The sequence below is a fragment of the Bos taurus genome, chromosome 4 (genome assembly GCF_002263795.3).
Source record: "Bos taurus isolate L1 Dominette 01449 registration number 42190680 breed Hereford chromosome 4, ARS-UCD2.0, whole genome shotgun sequence".
Lineage (NCBI taxonomy): Eukaryota > Metazoa > Chordata > Mammalia > Artiodactyla > Bovidae > Bos > Bos taurus.
The window spans coordinates 42011325-42030908 of record NC_037331.1 but is presented as its reverse complement, the minus strand read 5'-3'; the positions used below and the strand labels follow the sequence as shown (position 1 = coordinate 42030908).

At 37.8% G+C, this 19584-nt stretch overlaps 1 protein-coding gene across 12 annotated transcripts in view; it reads right to left on the bottom strand.

The window, feature by feature from the left end:
* MAGI2 (membrane associated guanylate kinase, WW and PDZ domain containing 2) overlaps positions 1-19584 on the bottom strand; it is a 1467480-nt gene that overhangs the window by 1232034 nt on the left and 215862 nt on the right. The gene's annotated exons all lie outside the window — the stretch shown is intronic.

The window sequence follows — 19584 nt, the reverse complement described above, 5'->3', positions numbered from 1 at the left end:
AGAGGCTAACGCGTCTGCCTCCAATGTGGGTAAACCTGGGTTCAATCCCTGGGTTGGGAAGATCCCCTGGAGCAGGAAATGGCAACCCACTCCAGTATTCTTGCCTGAAGAATTCCATGGACGGGGAGCTTGGTAGGCTACAGTCCACAAGGTCGCAAAGAGTTGGACATGACTGAGTGACTTCACTTTCACTTTCACTATTTATTATGACTGCTTTTTAACATTTTGCTTATGGATCTGATAAAATGTAGGTCTTTAATATTTTTAAGCCCAAGCCCCTGGACACTGCAGGTTTCTTCAGTTTTTGCTTATATACAATTCATTCTTTGCAGCCAATTAAGCTAAAGAAGTTTGGGGCAAAGGTCTGAAACAAAGATTAATAAATTCTTTGCCTAGTTAAAAAAATGTTTTTTTAGATTGGCATCAGTGCTGATCCAGAAAAAAACTGGACCCTTTCTCATATTAGTTACTTTTCCAAAACTTAAAATAATAAGCATAGAAGAAAACTATAATTTAAAAGTTATTTCTATCATTGCAAATTTCTGTTATCAAGAGGGTCATTCATATGAATCAGTGTTTAATATAATTGACCAAGTATCAGATTCTGGGCTCCAGTTGCAGAGAGAGTTAACTGAATTTTTAAATATGCCTGTCTGCAGTTCTTGATGTGACTTTTCCCATAATTTCTTTGGTTTAAGAAATTTTATTTGAAAGTTATTCTGAGTCATTGTTCTAGTCCCTAAAACACTTAAAGTTGGTACTTTGTCCATTTTGTTCATTACTGTATTTTCAGATTCTCAGTACAAGGCACATAACTGATATTTGATAAACAGTTTTTTTAAAGGAAGATGATAGGCATGTTGTAAATCAACCAAGTAAAAGAATGCTTTCCCAGTGAATTGAAACTGAACCACTGGAGATTTCGAACCTGTATAATTTTTTATCTTAGAAGGAAAGATTACTCATTTGTTCTCATTTGCCATCAGGATCCCTCCCCTTTGCTACTCTCCCATTGACATAAGCTCATACTTTAAGGCCTAGATAAAATTATTTCTTTCTTTAAGTCATTCTAGTCCCTTCAGCTAAAAAAGTGCTACTCTGTATTCTCATGGAACTTTCTGTTCACCATAGTAAAATAGTATTAATAATGCCTAACGTTTACATAGACTTCATTATGTCAGGTGCTATTCTAATGCCCTTAGCCTCACAACAATCCTCTGAGGTAGGTACTGATTAGTGACAGAGCTGGGATTTGAATGTGGGAAGTCTGACTCTTTAGTCTCTTACTACAGTGTAAGATGTAATGTAAAGACATTACACTCACTACAGTGTAATGACAGTATTATACCCTCTTTATAATTTAGTAATTCATCCTACACTGCCCTATGGCACTTGTTAGACTCCTGTAATATTATTTAACCCTTCATAGTGATTATAACTCCTGTAATATTATTAATTTATGAGTTAGTACATTAGATTATAATCTTCTAGAAGGAGAATATTACTAATCCCTTGTGTAGCCCTCACAGTAGCTACCAAGTCATATAGATTACATTAATTTATATTAACCAAATTAACTAATCACATTAAGTCACATAAATGAAAGAAGTAATTGATCCACTGATTAGTGGTTCTTAAAAGTCAGTGTGCATCAGATTTCCTTTGAGGTTGTTTAAAACACAGATGGCCGGGACCCATCCTGCAAATTTCTAATCCTGTAATTCTGACATGGAACCTTAATTTTGTATTTCTAATAAGTTCTTAAACAATGACAACATTGATGGTTTAAGAATTATTCTTTGAGAAATAAATCTCTAGAATATTTTCAATTAGTACATTTTTCTGAATATTTAGATGGCTATACAGCAGAAATTAACACAACAATATAAATCAATTATATTTCCACAGAATAATTATTTAGGTGAAACAAAATATGATGTACACTTAAAATACAGAAAGACACACAGCCCAAATTATAGAGATATAGGAATCTGTATGGTCTAAGGAGTCAATTTCATGGGTATGATAATTTAAAAGTGGGGTTCTAATGAACTAAAAATAATTGCTGAACTTATAAATAAATTTGAATAAAATGCCTCTTCTTCACATATGCCACAACACAGATCATGCTAATTTGATTTATTCAGAAGAGTATTTTTGACATAAATGTCCCCTTTGAGTTACAATATCAAGGCAAAGATGCGATGCACAGTTGATTTAAAGTATGAATTGCATTGTAAATATAGAAAACAATACCACATGTTTTTCTCTAACAGATAAAGGAAGTCTAGTCACATTAATATCTTCATAATAATTAAACAATACATACAACTTAGCAGACTGACAGATAAAGAAGCAGCCTGTGTCAGGCTGATTACCACATCTCCATACACAGTCCCCTCTAGATGTCACTTATTATTTCTATTGTAAATTATTTATAAAGATCACTTTCATGGTTTAAGTGGTCACGTCAAAGGCACCATTTACAAGCCACAAGTTAAAATAAGGTATTAATAATAAATTAAAAGCACCACATCAACATCTCATGTATCAAAACTGCAACTAATTGATCACAAATGGCTGAAAAACTCATTATTACTTTATGTCAAGAAGGTGTTTTTGCCAGAGAGCTGTCTGCCCCTCCCATACTCCACCCAATCAACAGCTTTAATTTAATCAATGGCAGATGTCCAAACCTGGGTCCCTGAAGCCTTGCTTGCCCATGAGAGTAGAATGAAGCAGCTAAGACTGGGCCAACGCATCTCTTCTGTTTCAGGATGCGCTTCATGTGCCAGTGCCTCAGTGGTTTATCTTGGCTGTCCCTTCCTTAATGTCTTTTGGTCATGGACTGCTCGCCTGATGCTCTGACACTGCTGTTGCTCTACTCTTTCAAGTCCTCCTGATTTGCATGAGTTGTATCACCCTCTCGTTCTCATATTCTCTTCATCTTTGTCTGCTGGTTTGCTTCTCAGTCCACTGCTGTCCTGATGCTGGCCTTTCCTATGGGACCTGCTCTCTAGCATCAAGAGGCCTTCTGCCACCTCTCCCTGGCACATCACACCACGTGTATACTTTAAGTGCTAAATACATTTTGAGTAATTCATGCCATTTATTTAAAACATTCAAAGACCTCCAGGAGGTAAATGAGCATAAAGTTTGGCAAAATACTGGACAAAATGACTACCATGCATAAATTTTACTCTAAAATTTCCCTGCCATAGTTTAATGGTTTATATTGTTTATAGGCCCCCCTTTTTTTATGCTGCCAAGACATGAGACAATAGAAAGAATGAACCACTTTTACTATCATGCTGTATGATAGTCCTCCTACTATTCATTGTTACAATTTTTGTTTTCTATATGTCCACATTTCTGACCATACATATACATTATCTCTTTTATCCTCAAAATGACCAATATGCTACAATAATCCTACTTTGCATATATCCATAAACTAAAGATTAGAGGAATTAGATCCAAGATTACGCAGGTAGAAAGTGGTAAACCTGGATTCAAAGCTACAAATGTCTGAATCCATAGTCCATGTTCTTAACCACTGTGCCTTTTATTGTCTCTCACTTTGCAGTTGTCTTTAAAATAGGATGATATAATCTTATAAGATTTCACTTATTTTTAATATTTTAAAAGGATAAAAATAAGTGATCAATGAAAAAAATTGTTTAAACAGATGATCTTACCTTTATGAACAAAAAATTAAAGCAAGCATGTACTTCTTGGTGCTATAGAATTTGGGATATTCTTTGGGACCAGCCCTTTGTTCCTCCTCTGTTGTCCTCACCTCTTCCTTGATCTAAATCTGTTAAATTACAATTTTGACCCCTTCCAACTTATGATTTCAAGGAAGATTAGGAACAGCTGGTCAGCAGCCCTGTTGAATAATCTCCAATATACTGGAAGAGCATTATCAACTTGTCTCTGTGCTTTCTCTTCTACAATTACATTTTCCTTGACTTTTCCCCCACAGATCTCCTCTTCCTATTTTTATTCATGTTTGCCATCTTCAGAACTCTGGTTGAATTCTCTATATTTATTTTCAGTATGTACTCACATCTCTCATCTAGTGGGAAGATAGAAGCTTCGTGTATCTTACCCCTATTTGTTACTTTTTAATGTCTTCTTCTAATAAATAAACTATGGGACTTCCCTGGTGGTCCAGAGGTCAGGAATCTGCCTGCCAAAGCAGGGGACACAGGTTTGATCCCTGGTCCAGGAAGATTCCACGTGCCGTGGGGCAGCTAAGCCCATGCACCACAACTACTGAGCCTGTGCTCTGAAACTGTGAGCCACAACTACTGAAGGCTGCTTGCCCCAGACCCCATGCTGTGCAATAAGAGTCCATGGCAATGAAAAGACAGTGCACTGCAACTGGAGGGTAGCCCCCTCTGCAACTAGAGAAAGTCTGCATGCATCAATGAAGACCAAGCACAGCCAAAGATAAATAAGTAAATAAGTATTTTTTTTTTTAAATTAAACTATGTAGGCTGCCTAGTAGACTTCCTAGTAGGCAGCAACAAAGACCACCAGAGCCAAAAATAAATATTATTTTAAAAAAGTAAACTATGTAGGCTGCCCAGTAGGCCTATCTTTGATTTTGGAATAATTGTAAATAACAAAATCAGTATTAATTTTCATAATCTGAAATTGTTTTAGTTTTTTTTATTCTTGAGGAATCATGTTCTGTCACTGATGACTTAGTTTACCTGTCATCTCATACCATCACAAATTCAGTGTAATGTAAGGTCAAGGATGGAATGAACAGGATAGGGAATTTATTGTTCTAATACCATTAAAGAACATTGCTCTTCAAAAGCGAAACAAAACACAGAAAAGTAAATCACCAAGTAGAATCAGGGGTCATTACTATTTTCTAGTTTGAAATTATTTGCTTTTTTAATCATACTAAATATTATCCTTATTATTATCTTTAAGAAATTTGTAATTTCATTGATCTTTCTTCTTAGGTTGTTTTGACTAAGGAGAGCAACATATTTTTTTCCTTTGATCATACCTTTCCCTAATTAAGAAATTAGTGAGAATATTAAATGTGTCTCCTTTTCAATTCCTAGAATAATTACTGTAATCATTTTTAACTAATATAACATTAATACTTTAGGGTTTCTACTACTAATATGTTATATCTTGGATAAAAGTTCTTATTATAGCTAAGCACATTTTTTCAGTATATGGATATTGTGAGACTAAAAGGAATTTAATCTCATCTATACCAATAGTCTTTATTAACTCTCCATACATTAATCATGGTTTCAGTGTTGTTGAATTGTCTTCTTTTTGTAGTTAATATGCCTGTTTTTACTTTACTTTAGTAATTAAGTGAATATAGTACAGCGGCTGATATTAAATTCCAATTATTTTCACATTTTTGACAGCACTGATTTAGAAAAATATTTCTTTTAAGATTGAGAATATTTTACATCAAGAACTAGATATTCAGAAATGTTTTCCATTCTGTATTATGTTCCCCAGAAGTAAAACTCTAATAAAAATCTACACTTTGATTAATTTTTATTTTTTTAGATGCAAAAATGAAAATTTATTAGAGTGTTCTGGGATGTCCCACATGAGACCAACTCACACACAGACACACAGAGACATACATAGATACAACACAGGTATGCTTTAACCTGAAAAGCAGTAAATGCATTTTACTTCAAGGGTACTCAGTTCTTAGATCTTTTTAAAGTATAGGTTTCTTGTAGCTAAAATTTTAATGCCTACTCTGAATTAGCTGTCTCATGTAATCTTTTTTATTTATTTATTTATTTTTACTTTACAATATTGTATTGGTTTTCCCATATATCAACATGCATCTCCCACGGGTGTACACGTGTTCCCCATCCTGAACCCCCCCTCTCACCTCCCTCCCCATACCATCCCTCTGGGTCATCCCAGTGCACCAGCCCCAAGCTTCCTGTATCCTGCATCGAACCTGGACTGGCGATTTGTTTCTTATATGATATTATACATGTTTTAATGCTGTTCTCCCAAATCATCCCCCGTCTCCCTCTCTCACAGAGTCCAAAAGACTGTTCTATACATCTGTGTCTCTTTTGCTGTCTCGCATATCAGGTTGTCATTATCAACTTTCTAAATTCCATATATATGCGTTAGTATACTGTATTGGTGTTTTTCTTTCTGGCTTACTTCACTCTGTATAATAGGCTCATGTAGTCTTTCAAAACTATGGTGTGCTGGAAGGACATGAGGTGGAAGAGTATGGGTATGCTGATAAAAAGTGCTAAGTATGAACAACTAAATGTAAAAAAAAGTGGGCAGTCAGTTGGTGAAATCATGGAGAATTAATTTAAGAGCTAGTATGTAAAATACATACTGTCTAAAAAAACTGGGTTCAAACTTCTAGCATGCTTTAAAAGCAACTTTAAATCTGTATGAAGTTTCCTTTACCCAATTCTGGACCTTCTTTGAGGGGTGGCATATAGTTTCTTTCCAATTTGTTTCTGGTTTTGAAATATTTCACCCTTATGTTATTTTTACATAAGATTTTTAGCTTTATAACTTAAAAGAGTATCTTTGAAATTTTTCACCATTTTCTTAATTTGCATATTTTTAAAACTAATAAATACTCCTTACAAAAAATATATTCCATATTAGGTAATAGAAAAGATTCAACTATAAACTAGGAGTTCAATTTTCATAACTTATTTCCTAAATTTATGTTTCCTAAAATCAATCTGAGGGAGATTGAGTCTTCCTTTTGTACCTATTACAGTATTCAAACTGTATTATGTATGCCACACCCTCTGTGGCCCTTAGTCTTCCTTGGGAAGATAAAGAAGAAAAAGACAAACAACAACTCTGTTTATTTGATCTTTCTTCTGACCATGAGGCCTTTGTGAACCTAGGAAATATTTTTCTCTATTAAAAAAAAATCATCTCATTATAAAAATATCATTTGACTAGTTGCTCTTAGGAGGTTAATTTTTACTTTTAAAAAGTCTATAAATAAGAAGGCTTTCAATTACTAAACAACAACCAAAATTAGTTACAAGTACTATGAATTAGTGAATATAGTTATATATACTATGAATTAGTGAATATAGTTACAAGTACTATGAATTACACAGAATTGGTAAACTCTATTAATAGGAATTCCACTTTTGGAATAGCTCAGTGTTTGTGTAAATGATACTGCTTGTCATGCCACTGTTAAAAAAAATATCTAAAAGCACTTTATGTGTGAAGAAATTCATAAAATAAAAAGCATTGAGTTCTGCATGAAAAAATGTAGGATATCAATCTCATAAGTGAAGCACACAATTTTCAGAAACTCTAGAGACTGTCATTTTTGTCATATGAGCTTGTATTATTTTCTAAAAGATCATATATACTGCTATATATTTTCAACTACTATTTTCAATTTAGGACAGCAGATGAACTTGAGTTTTTCTTAAGTATATTTTTAGCTTTATCATCACTCTTTCCACAACCTCTTTAAAAAGATACTTTAGGACACTCGTGCCTGCGTGCTTAATTGCTTCAGTCGTGTCTGGCTCTCTGCGACCCTATGTACCATGGCCTGCCAGGCTCCTCTGTCCATGGGATTCTCCAGGCAAGAACACTGGAGTGGGTTGCCATTTCCTTCTCCAATGCATGAAAGTGAAAAGTGAAAGTGAAGTCGCTCAGTCGTATCTGACTCTTATGGACTGCAGCCTACCAGGCTCCTCCGTCCATGGGATTTTCCAGGCAAGAATACTGGAGTGAGTTGCCAGTGCCTTCGCTGGCAATGTAGGAGATCCAGGTTCAACTTCTGGTTTGGGAAGATCCCCCAGAGAAGAAAATGGCAACCCACTCCAGTATTCTTGCCTGGAGAATTCTATGGACAGAGGAGCCTGGCAGGCTACAGGCCATGGGGTTGCAAAGAGTCAGACACAAATAAGTGACCAACACACATGATATTTTTAAATGCTAAATTTTATTTTATGTTACAGGTAAGTTTTGAATTAGATTTTTTTTAATTAAAAAAGTCCTGGTGGTAATTGCTGCCTGGGGTGAGTAATAATTAGGCACAGGATGATGTGGAAAGGCAGACACTAAGATGTAGATAACTGCACACTGACATTTAATTCATTAAACTTTCTGAAATGCTGACCTGGGATCTCTTAACCATTATATTTCTGCTTTTTCTTAATTGATTTTCATTCTCATTTGATTTTATTTCTATTTTGTGCTGTTTTGTAAGCTATCTCAAATATTTTTTTGACAATTTAACTTATTAATAACCCTAATAAGAAGTTAATGGATTGGAAAGTTAAGGATAATTATTTTCACCATTTATTCTCAAATTTATTTATGTATTTCCAAAAATGCCTAATGCTTTCTCTCACTGTTAGTATACATGCAGGTTCTATGAAGACCTACAAGACCTTTGAGAACTAACACCCAAAAAAGATGTCTTTTTCATTATAGGAGACTGGAATGCAGAAGGAGGAAGTCAAGAAACACCTGGAGTAACAGGCAAATTTGGCCTTGGAATACTGAATGAAGCAGGGCAAAGACTAATAGAGTTTTGCCAAGAAAATGCACTGGTCATAGCAAACACCCTCTTCCAAGTACACAAGAGAAGACTCTACACATGGACATCACCATATGGTCAACACCGAAATCAGATTGATTATATTCTTTGCAGCCAAAGATGGAGAAGCTCTATACAGTCAGCAAAAACAAGACCGGGAGCTGACTGTGGCTCAGATCCTGAACTCCTTATTGCCAAATTCAGACTGAAACTGAAGAAAGTAGGGAAAACCATTAGACCATTCAGGTATGACCTAAATCAAATCCCTTATGATTATACAGTGGAAGTAAGAAATAGATTTAAGGGACTAGATCTGATAGATAGAGTGCCTGATGAACTATGGAATGAGGTTCGTGACATTGTACAGAAGACAGGGATCAAGACCAACCCCATGGGAAAGAATGCAAAAAAGCAAAATGGCTGTCTGGGGAGGCCTGACAAATAGCTGTGAAAATAAGAGAAGTGAAAAGCAAAGGAGAAAAGGAAAGATATAAGCATCTGAATACAGAGTTCCAAAGAATAGCAAGAAGAGATAAGAAAGGCTTCTTAGCGATCAATGCAAAGAAATAGAGGAAAACAACAGAATGGGAAAGACTAGAGATCTCTTCAAGAAAATTAGAGATACCAAGGGAACATTTCATGTAAAGATGGGCTTGATAAAGGACTGAAATGGTATGGACCTAACAGAAGCAGAAGATATTAAGAAGAGGTGGCAAGAATATACAGAAGAACTGTACAAAAAAGATCTTCACAACCCAGATAATCACGATGGTGTGATCACTGACCTAGAGCCAGACATCCTGGAATGTGAAGTCAAGTGGGCCTTAGAAAGCATTACTACGAACAAAGCTACTGGAGGTGATGGAATTCCAGTTGAGCTATTCCAAATCCTGAAAGATGATGCTGTGAAAGTGCTGCACTCAATATGCCAGCAAATTTGGAAAACTCAGCAGTGGCCACAGGCCTGGAAAAGGTCAGTTTTAATTCCAATCCCAAAGAAAGGCAATGCCAAAGAAAGCTCAAACTACCGCACAATCGCATCATCTCACACTCTAGTAAAGTAATGCTCAAAATTCTCCAAGCCGTATGTGAACCGTGAACTTACTGATGTTCAAGCTGGTTTTAGACAAGGCAGAGGAGCCAGAGATCAAATTGCCAACATCTGCTGGATCATGGAAAAAGCAAGAGAGTTCCAGAAAAACATCTATTTCTGCTTTATTGACTATGACAAAGCCTTTGACTGTGTGGATCACAATCAACTGTGGAAAATTCTGAAAGAGATGGGAATACCAGACCACCTGATCTGCCTCTATGAGAAACCTATATGCAGGTCAGGAAGCAACAGTTAGAACTGGACGTGGAACATCAGATTGGTTCCAAACAGGAAAAGGAGTAAGTCAAGGCTGTATATTGTCACCCTGCTTATTTAACTTCTATGCAGAGTACATCATGAGAAACTCTGGGCTGGAAGAAGCACAAGCTGGAATCAAGATTGCCAGGAGAAATATCAATAACCTCAGATATGCAGATGATACCACCTTTATGGCAGAAAGTGAAGAGGAACTCAAAAGCCTCTTGATGAAAGTGAAAGTGGAGAGTGAAAAAGTTGGCTTAAAGCTCAACATTCAGAAAATGAAGATCATGGCATCGGGTCCCATCACTTCACAGCAAATAGATGGGGAAACAGTGGAAACAATGTCAGACTTTATTTTTCTGGGCTCCAAAATCACTACAGATGGTGACTGCAGCCATGAAATTGAAAGAGGCTTACTCCTTGGAAGGAAAGTTATGACCAACCTAGATAGCATGTTGAAAAGCAGAGACATTACTTTGCCAACAAAGGTTCGTCTAGTCAAGGCTATGGTTTTTCCTGTGGTCATGTATGGATGTGAGAGTTGGACTGTGAAGAAGGCTGAGCGCCAAAGAATTGATGCTTTTGAACTGTGGTGTTGGAGAAGACTCTTGAGAGTCCCTTGGACTGCAAGGAGATCCAACCAGTCCATTCTGAAGGAGATCAGTCCTGGGATTTCTTTGGAAGGAATGATGCTCAAGCTGAAACTCCAGTACTTTGGCCACCTCATGCGAAGAGTTGGCTCATTGGAAAAGCCTCTGATGCTGGGAGGCATTGTGGGCAGGAGAAGAAGGGGATGACAGAGGATGAGATGGCTGGATGGCATCACTGACTTGATGGACTTGAGCCTGAATGAACTCCGGGAGTTGGTGACGGACAGGGAGGCCTGGCGTGCTGCGATTCATGGGGTCACAAAGAGTGGGACACGACTGAGCGACTGAACTGAACTGAACTGAAGTTGATGATGTGTGTATAGAGCTGGCAGATGAGGTGACATGAATAAATGCTGTTGGTCTCTAGATTGTTCAGGAGCCAGAATGCTGTAATGATTTTAATATCATACCCATCCCTGCTCACCTTCTCCTCCACCCCTACTCTCTTTCCTGATGATGATCTAGAAAGTCTTCATATACTTAAAAGTGTGACTTCTTGCTGACATCAGACACAGATTGCTAAATTTATCATGATCTAAAGATACCTTGATTCTCCAAAACATCATAGTCTTATTAGTTGCCAAATTACTTTATAACCAACTTCTGATTACTCAGAGAAGATTATCTGATTACTGAGCAGTTAAATAAGAGTACTTCCCTGTTCTCCACAGCTAATTTCTCCTCTAAGAGGGTTGTATCTGAGTAGCTAAAAAAGGCAGCTGCCTGCCCAGGTGATATAATTTGAGATAAATGGGAGGAAAAAGTCATCTCAAACTTTTAACTCATTGTTCTCCATTCTTAGAGACGTCTATATGATCCTGGATGTCTTTGTAGTCTTCTAGAACTCCTTTTAGAGTTGAACTGCCCCTGGTTGGCGAAACTCTTTAACACTATGATCAAGGCTTCCTACCAGTCTACAGGGCTTCCATGCAAACTAGAGACTGGCTGTATCAGCATGTGTATTTTAGGAAAAGACATCTTTCTGACACAGTCCCTTACCCACTCATATGGTGCCTTGTGCAGAATACACTGTAGAACTGTGCTCAGCCGCAAAACCTAAATGAACTGGACATAGAATGCTAGGAAAGGAGCAGGGAAAGTGTCCATGTGCTAGCCCTGGGTTGCCCCAGTCATAGCCAAAACAAACCTTATAATAGTGTTCATCTATTAAGTCTGTGCTTTATAATACTGTTTTAGATCCCTGAGTTGAGGCAATAGTTTCATCTCCACAGATAATCAAAATTGACTACCTTTGGAAATACCATGCAAGAAAATAGAATGAAGCAAAACAATAGTAAAAACTTGGGTTTATATACCAACTATTATCAAGAGAGTTCCAGAAAAACATCTATTTCTGTTTTATTGATTATGCCAAAGCCTTTGACTGTGTGGATCACAATAAACTGTGGAAAATTCTGAAAGAAATGGGAATACCAGACCACCTGATCTGCCTCTTGAGAAATCTGTATGCAGGTCAGGAAGCAACAGTTAGAACTGGACATGGAACAACAGACTGGTTCCAAATAGGAAAAGGAGTACGTCAAGGCTGTATATTATCACCCTGCTTATTTAACTTATATGCAGAGTACATCATGAGAAACTCTGGGCTGGAGGAAGCACAAGCTGGAATCAAGATTGCCGGGAGAAATATCAATAACCTCAGATATGCAGATGATACCACCCTTATGGCAGAAAGTGAAGAGGAACTCAAAAGCCTCTTGATGAAAGTGAAAGCGGAGAGTGAAAAAGTTGGCTTAAAGCTCAACATTCAGAAAATGAAGATCATGGCATCGGGTCCCATCACTTCACGGTAAATAGATGGGGAAACAGTGGAAACAGTGTCAGACTTTATTTTTCTGGGCTCCAAAATCACTACAGATGGTGACTGCAGCCATGAAATTGAAAGAGGCTTACTCCTTGGAAGGAAAGTTATGACCAACCTAGATAGCATGTTGAAAAGCAGAGACATTACTTTGCCAACAAAGGTTCGTCTAGTCAAGGCTATGGTTTTTCCTGTGGTCATGTATGGATGTGAGAGTTGGACTGTGAAGAAGGCTGAGCGCCAAAGAATTGATGCTTTTGAACTGTGGTGTTGGAGAAGACTCTTGAGAGTCCCTTGGACTGCAAGGAGATCCAACCAGTCCATTCTGAAGGAGATCAGTCCTGGGATTTCTTTGGAAGGAATGATGCTCAAGCTGAAACTCCAGTACTTTGGCCACCTCATGCGAAGAGTTGGCTCATTGGAAAAGACTCTGATGCTGGGAGGGATTGAGGGCAGGAGGAGAAGGGGATGACAGAGGATGAGATGGCTGGATGGCATCACTGACTCGATGGACGTGAGTCTGAGTGAACTCCGGGAGCTGGTGATGGACAGGGAGGCCTGGCATGCTGCGATTCATGGGGTCACAAAGAGTGGGACACGACTGAGGGACTGATCTGATCTGATCTGACCATAAATATTACACATAGCATTAATACAATTTAATATTCTTTCATTTTAAAAGACTGAGAGCATTGCAATGTAATTAAGAACATTTACAGTTTTTCTTAGCTGTCCTTTATAAATAGGTGGTTTTCTGGGCACCAGAAGGAAATTTTAACCTTTGGTATCTTCCAAAGCAAGTCAGCCTTCAAAGCTAGACTGCTCATGATAGCAGTCCTACCATCATAGGTAATATGACACCAAAATGACTGAATCTGGGGAATTTGTTTTTTTTTGTTTCAAACTGAAACCCCAGATTTGGGGTATGGTTGAAATGCTTTAGCTTCTTTAGGATTATCTCCATGTTTCTCTTTAATCTCAGTGGATCTGCTCAGTGAAATGAAGTGAAGTGAAAGTTGCTCACTCATGTTTGACTCTTTGCGACCCCATGGATTGTACAGTCCATGGAATTCTCCAGGCCAGAATACCAGAGTGGGTAGCCTTTCCCTTCTCCAGAGGATCTTCCCAACCCAGGGATCGAGATCTGCTTAGTATCTTTCACCTATTTGGGCCTCTGAATTTCTGTATGGCATGGCCTTGCGGTTAGTTCTGGCAAGTGTTTTTACACTGTCGATATTTTTACAAACAGAGGAAAGAGGTAGCCTGCCAGCTCACTTTACTGCAGGTCTCTGTGCTGGCCTCAGCCTCATCTCTGTGACACAGGCACAGGTTAGATGGTGACAGTGGAAGGTCTTTATTTCCTCTGTCAGCGCCCAGAGAGTTTCAACCACATATGAAATAATGTCTTGTTTAAATAGCACTTAGACACGGTTCACATCGTTTTCAAAATGTTCTACCCGCATCATTCCTACAATCAAGGGAAATGCTGGACTTGATAACAGAGGAGAGGAAAAGTAAATTTCAATAACATTTCATTGGAAGCTGAATTCCCAACTGGGAACTGAATTTACAATACAAGAAAGCAGAAAGTAAATATACTGAAGTGAGGCTTTATTAGCAGTTTCCTCTGCTTTTACAAATAGCTTAATTGAAGTCCTACCAAGACAGAAACAATCACTTAGCAAGCCACATTTGAAAGGCATTTAATGGAGCAGCTCAATTTCTAGTGGAACTAACTTTTTAAAATAAAAGAGCAATAACTAAGAATTATTATGGATGGATAACAAAATTGTATTCTCATATAGCTGTTTATTTCCTCACATTTTGATGAAATATAGACTGCTCAGAATTTCAGGGTAGAAGACTCTGCAAAGTCTATCTCTGCTTCAGGCTAAGAATTCCTCAGGGGCAAGGTTTCTCGATATTCTCTACTCTGTGAACCTAATGCTTGCAGACACACTAACACATAGTAAGTACTTAAAGATTTAAAAAATGATATTTTTAAAATTTATTGAATAAATGCATATATTTAATAAAATATAAAATATATTTTAGACTTACTACATTTTCAAAATGAAAATCAATTGAGGTGGCATACAGAACTGATAATACTCAACACATATAACATGAGCATTCATTTGGTGCTATATATACTGATTATAATGTATAGGTCTTGGTTAGCGGATCATTTTCTGAGAGAAGTCATTCAAGAGAATGGGACTGTTGGCAGAAACTGAAACAATCTGTAATCACCAATTATGGTTATGATTTTTCTCATTTCCTTAAGATTTCACTGCATATTGATGACCTATGCCCTTTCTAGGCACCACAGGGATACAAAGATAATACAGAATTCCATAGAGAATATTTTCAGAAAAGTGACTGTACATATTATACATGAAGCATATACACACACATTTTTGACACTTGTCTGTGGCATAAGCCAGGATATTTGCCATGAGCTGGATGATCTAGCTGGAATCATACATTATCTCTAAGGCTTGTTCCACACACACACCCCTCTCCCACACCTCCCCCCACCCCAGGAAAAGAATAAATAGCATCATAGTCTCCTTTAGCATATTCTATATTATCTATGTTATCCTAGAATACTCTTTTTGATGTACAGTCACCAAGGGACTTCCCTTGTGGCTCAGCTGGTAAAGAATCCGCCCTCAATGCAGGAGACCTGGGTTCAATCCCTGGGTTGGGAAGATCCCCTGGAGAAGGGAAAGGCTACCCACTCCAGTATTCTGGCCTGGAGAATTCCATGGATTGTATAGTTTGTGGGGTCACAAAGAGTCGGACACGACTGAGCGACTTCACTCAGTCACTAAGTCGTGTCCAACTCTGTGACTCCATGGGCCATAGCACACCAGAATCCCCTGTCCTCCACTATCTCCTAGAGTTTGCTCAATTTATGTCCATTGAATCACTGAGGCTATCTAAGCATCTCATCCTCTGTGGCCCTCTTCTCCTTTTGCTTTCAATCTTTCCCAGCATCAGGGTCTTTTCCAATGAGTTGGCTCTTCCTGTTATGTGGCTAAAGTATTGGATCTTCAGCTTCAGCATTAGTCCTTTCAATGAATATTCAGGATTGATTTCCTTTAGGTTTGACTGGTTTGATCTCCTTGAAGTCCACGGGACTTTCAAGAGCCTTCTCCAACACCACAATTCAAAAGCATCATTCTTCGGCACTCAGCCTTCTTTATGGTCCAACTCTCACATTTGTACATGTCTAATGGAAAAACCATAGCTTTGGCTATATGGACTTTTATTGGCAAAATGATGTCTCTGTTTTTCAATATGCTGTCTAGGTTCATCATAGCTTTCCTTTCTAAGAGTAAGAGTCTTTTAATTTCATGGCGGCAGTTACCATCTGCAGTGATTTTGGAGCACAAGAAAATAAAATATGTCACAGCTTCCACTTTTTTCCCTACTATTTGCCATAAAGTAAAGGGACTGGATGGCATGATCTTAGTTTTTTGAATGTCACGTTTCATTTTCCTCTTTCACTCTCATCAAGAGGCTCTACCCTATGCCTGATATTTTTTTTCTCTATCTTTCATACAATTGCCTCTGTATTTCAGCTACATTTGATATCACTGGCATTCTACTGTTCCTTGAATCTTCTCTTCCTTGGTGGGTTGTCCTACCTAGTTCCTGCTATTGCCCTATCCTGGTGTTTGTTTTCTCTGTCCTTTTGGAATGACTCCTCTTTTATCACTTTCCCCATGTCTTCACAGATGCTAACACTCAATTCTGACTCTCCATGATTCTACCTCTGAACTGTCTTCCTTAAAAATGCTACTTAGTCCCACATAACACCTCTGTGCTAATCACTTTTACCTTTCCCCTTAGACCACCCTTGATTAAACTAGCCTCCACTGATTACCACTCTTTTGAACTCCAATAGCACATACTGACAATTCCGCTGCTGCTGCTGCTGCTAAGTCACCTCAGTCGTGTCTGACCCTGTGCGACCCCATAGATGGCAGCCCATCAGGCCCTGCCATCCCTGGGATTCTCCAGGCAAGAACACTGGAGTGGGTTGCCATTTCCTTCTCCAATGCATGAAAGTGAAAAGTGAAAGGGAAGTCACTCAGTTGTGTCCGACTTGTAGCGACCCCATGGACTGCAGCCTACCAGGCTCCTCTGTCCATGGGATTTTCCAGGCAAGAGTACTGGAGTGGGGTGCCGTTGCCTTCTCCAGACAATTCTACACATTGAAAACTCAATTATATATGGCATTCTGTGCTATTACATATATATTAAGTTCCTATCCCCTCATGGACTGTCAGATTCTCATGTCTAGAGATCAAGTTTTACATCCCCACTTTACATTTAGCATTTGGTAAATTTGGCACCATAGAACCCCCTTAGTAAATCGCTCAGTGGGTAACAGAGTTAAGCCTCTGAGGTTGTAAATCCGACACTTCTGACACATACTAAATAATTGGAATCAGACTGCCTTGTTTTCTGCCTTTATAAAGCCTTGGATGGCAACCTTTCAACTTCATAGTCAAGGTTTTGGAAAGCCAGTTTAGTTTGTATAACCCTGTGTGTGTGTATGTGTGTGTGCGCGCGCGCACGCTCAGTAACCCAGTTGTGCCTGACTCTTTGTGACCCCATGGACTGTAGGCCACTAGCCTCCTCTGTGCATGGAATTTTCCAGGCAAGCATACTGAAGTGGGTTGCCATTTCCTACTCGAGAGGATCTTACCATTCCAAGGATTGAACGCCCATCACTTGTGTCTCCTGTATTGTTTGGGGTGAGTTCACAGCACTGAAGTTCTTTTTAAAATTTCTCCAAAACATTTTAATGAGAACCACACTAGCTTATGGAGCTTTCCTGGTGGCTCAGATGGTAAATAACCTACCCACAATGTGGGAGACCTGGGTTCATGAGACCTATAGTTCATGGGGATCACATAAAATCGGTTACAACTGAGTGAATAAGCACACTAGCTTACAATTTCCAGGCTTATTTCATGGGAATTTAAAAAATAATACAGAGTTGTAGTTTGAAACTACACATGCAATTATATATATAAAAAAGAAAATTTACGAATCATTATTCCTAGGTTTTAAAGTTAGCAAATATTTTAATAGTTACCTTAAAAATTACTTAAAATTATGTGTTAAAACACAAGTATAATTTAAAAACCAAAGAATAACTTAAATTCATGTATCAACTTTATAAAACTTATTATTTCGATTGGAATTTCTGAATAGTAACTTTATTGAACAGCTTTTGGAATACTATAGTTTACCAAGCTGGATTTAGAAAAGGCAGAGGAATCAGAGATCATATTGCCAACATCTGTTGGCTCATAGAGAAAGTAAGACAATTCCAGAAAAAACATCTACTTCTGCTTCATTGACTACACCAAAGGCTTTTACTGTGTGGATCACAACAAACTGTGGAAAACTCTTAAAGATATGGGAATACCAGACCACCTTACCTTCCTCACAAGAAACCTGTATGCAGGTCAAAAAGAAATAGTAGAGCTGAACATGGAACTACAGACTAATTCAAAATTGGGAAAGGAGTGCGTTCAAGGCTGCATATTGTCATCATTTTATTTAACTTATATGCAGAGTACACCATGCGAAATGCTGGGCTGGATGAATCACAAGCTGGAATCAAGGTCATTGGGAGAAATATCAATAACTTCATATATGTAGATGACACCACCCTTATGGCAGAAAGTGAAGAGGAACTAAAGAGCCTCTCAATGAAAGTGAAAGAGGAGAGTGAAAAAACTGGCTTAAAACTCAACATTCAAAAAACTAAGATTATGGCATCCAGTCCCATCATGTCATAGCATATAGATGGGGAAACAATGGAAACAGTGAAAGACTTTATTTTCTTGGGCTCCAAAATCACTGAGGATGGTGAATGCAACCATGAAATTAAAAGACACTTGCTCCTTGGAAGAAAAGCTGTGACAAACCTAGACAGTGTATTAAAAAGCAGAGACATTACTTACGGACAAAAGTCAAAGTATAGTCAAAGCTATGGTTTTTCCAGTAGTCACGTATGAATGTGAGAGTGCTACCATAAAGAAAGCTAAGCATTGAAGAACTGATGCTTTTGCATTGTGGTGCTGGAGAAGACTCTTGAGAATCCCTTGGAGTGCAAAGAGATCAAAAGGAAATCAACCTTGAATATTCATTAGAAGGACTGATGCTGAACCTCCAATACCTTGGTCACCTGATAGCAAGAGCCAACTCATTGGAAAAGACCCTGATGCTGGGAAAAACTGGAGCCAGGAAGAGAAGGGGATGACAGAGGATAAGATGGCTGAAGGGCATCACTGACTCAATGGACATGATTTGAGCAAGCTCCAGGAGATGGTGAAAGACAGGGAAACCTGGCGTGCTGCAGTCCATGAAGTCACAAAGAGTTGGGCATGACTGAGTGACTGAACAATGATAACTCTTTACCAATAGTTGGCACTAGTAATTTCTGTATTAAACTAAACAGTAACTAAATTGCACACCCTTTAATGGAATGTATTTTATGTATATCTCCGTTAAGGCACCATTACAAGCTTCAGCTTGTGAAATTTATTTTTAATTTATCTGTATGTGTTTCATTTAAGTGCTCTTTAATTACAAGAGTGCTTAGCATATTGCATACTGAAACTATGGATTGATTTAATGTCACAATAAAGATTTTCTGCTTTAATCCTTAATTAGTTCACTGAACTTGCATCCATTTAATATCAGTGACTAGGATTTTATTAATGATATTATTGTTTGTAAAGCAGAAGCAATGCAAACCACTAAATTCCCTCAAAGAGCAATATCAAATTAATGTTATGATTTGTGAGAAATAACTTTGTTGTTAAATTAAAATACACTTTATGTTCATAATGTTTAGGTTTCCTCTAACTTTAAGTTAAGATCTGTGTTAATCTAATACCACAGTACACTACTATTTAAAATATATAACTTTGAGTTTTAGTCTAAACAATCTAGCTAATTAAAAGTTAATTCAGTCTCCTTCTGCTCCTCCTCCTCATACTCGACTCTGAAAACCACCACGTGAATTTGCAAGTAATAATAATTTATGCCAGAAAATATCCATCTATATGATTTTCTTTTACCATAAATCATGAAAGATACCAACTAGACTACTTCTGGCCTACTTCTATTGCTATAGTGTGCTGGCATCTAG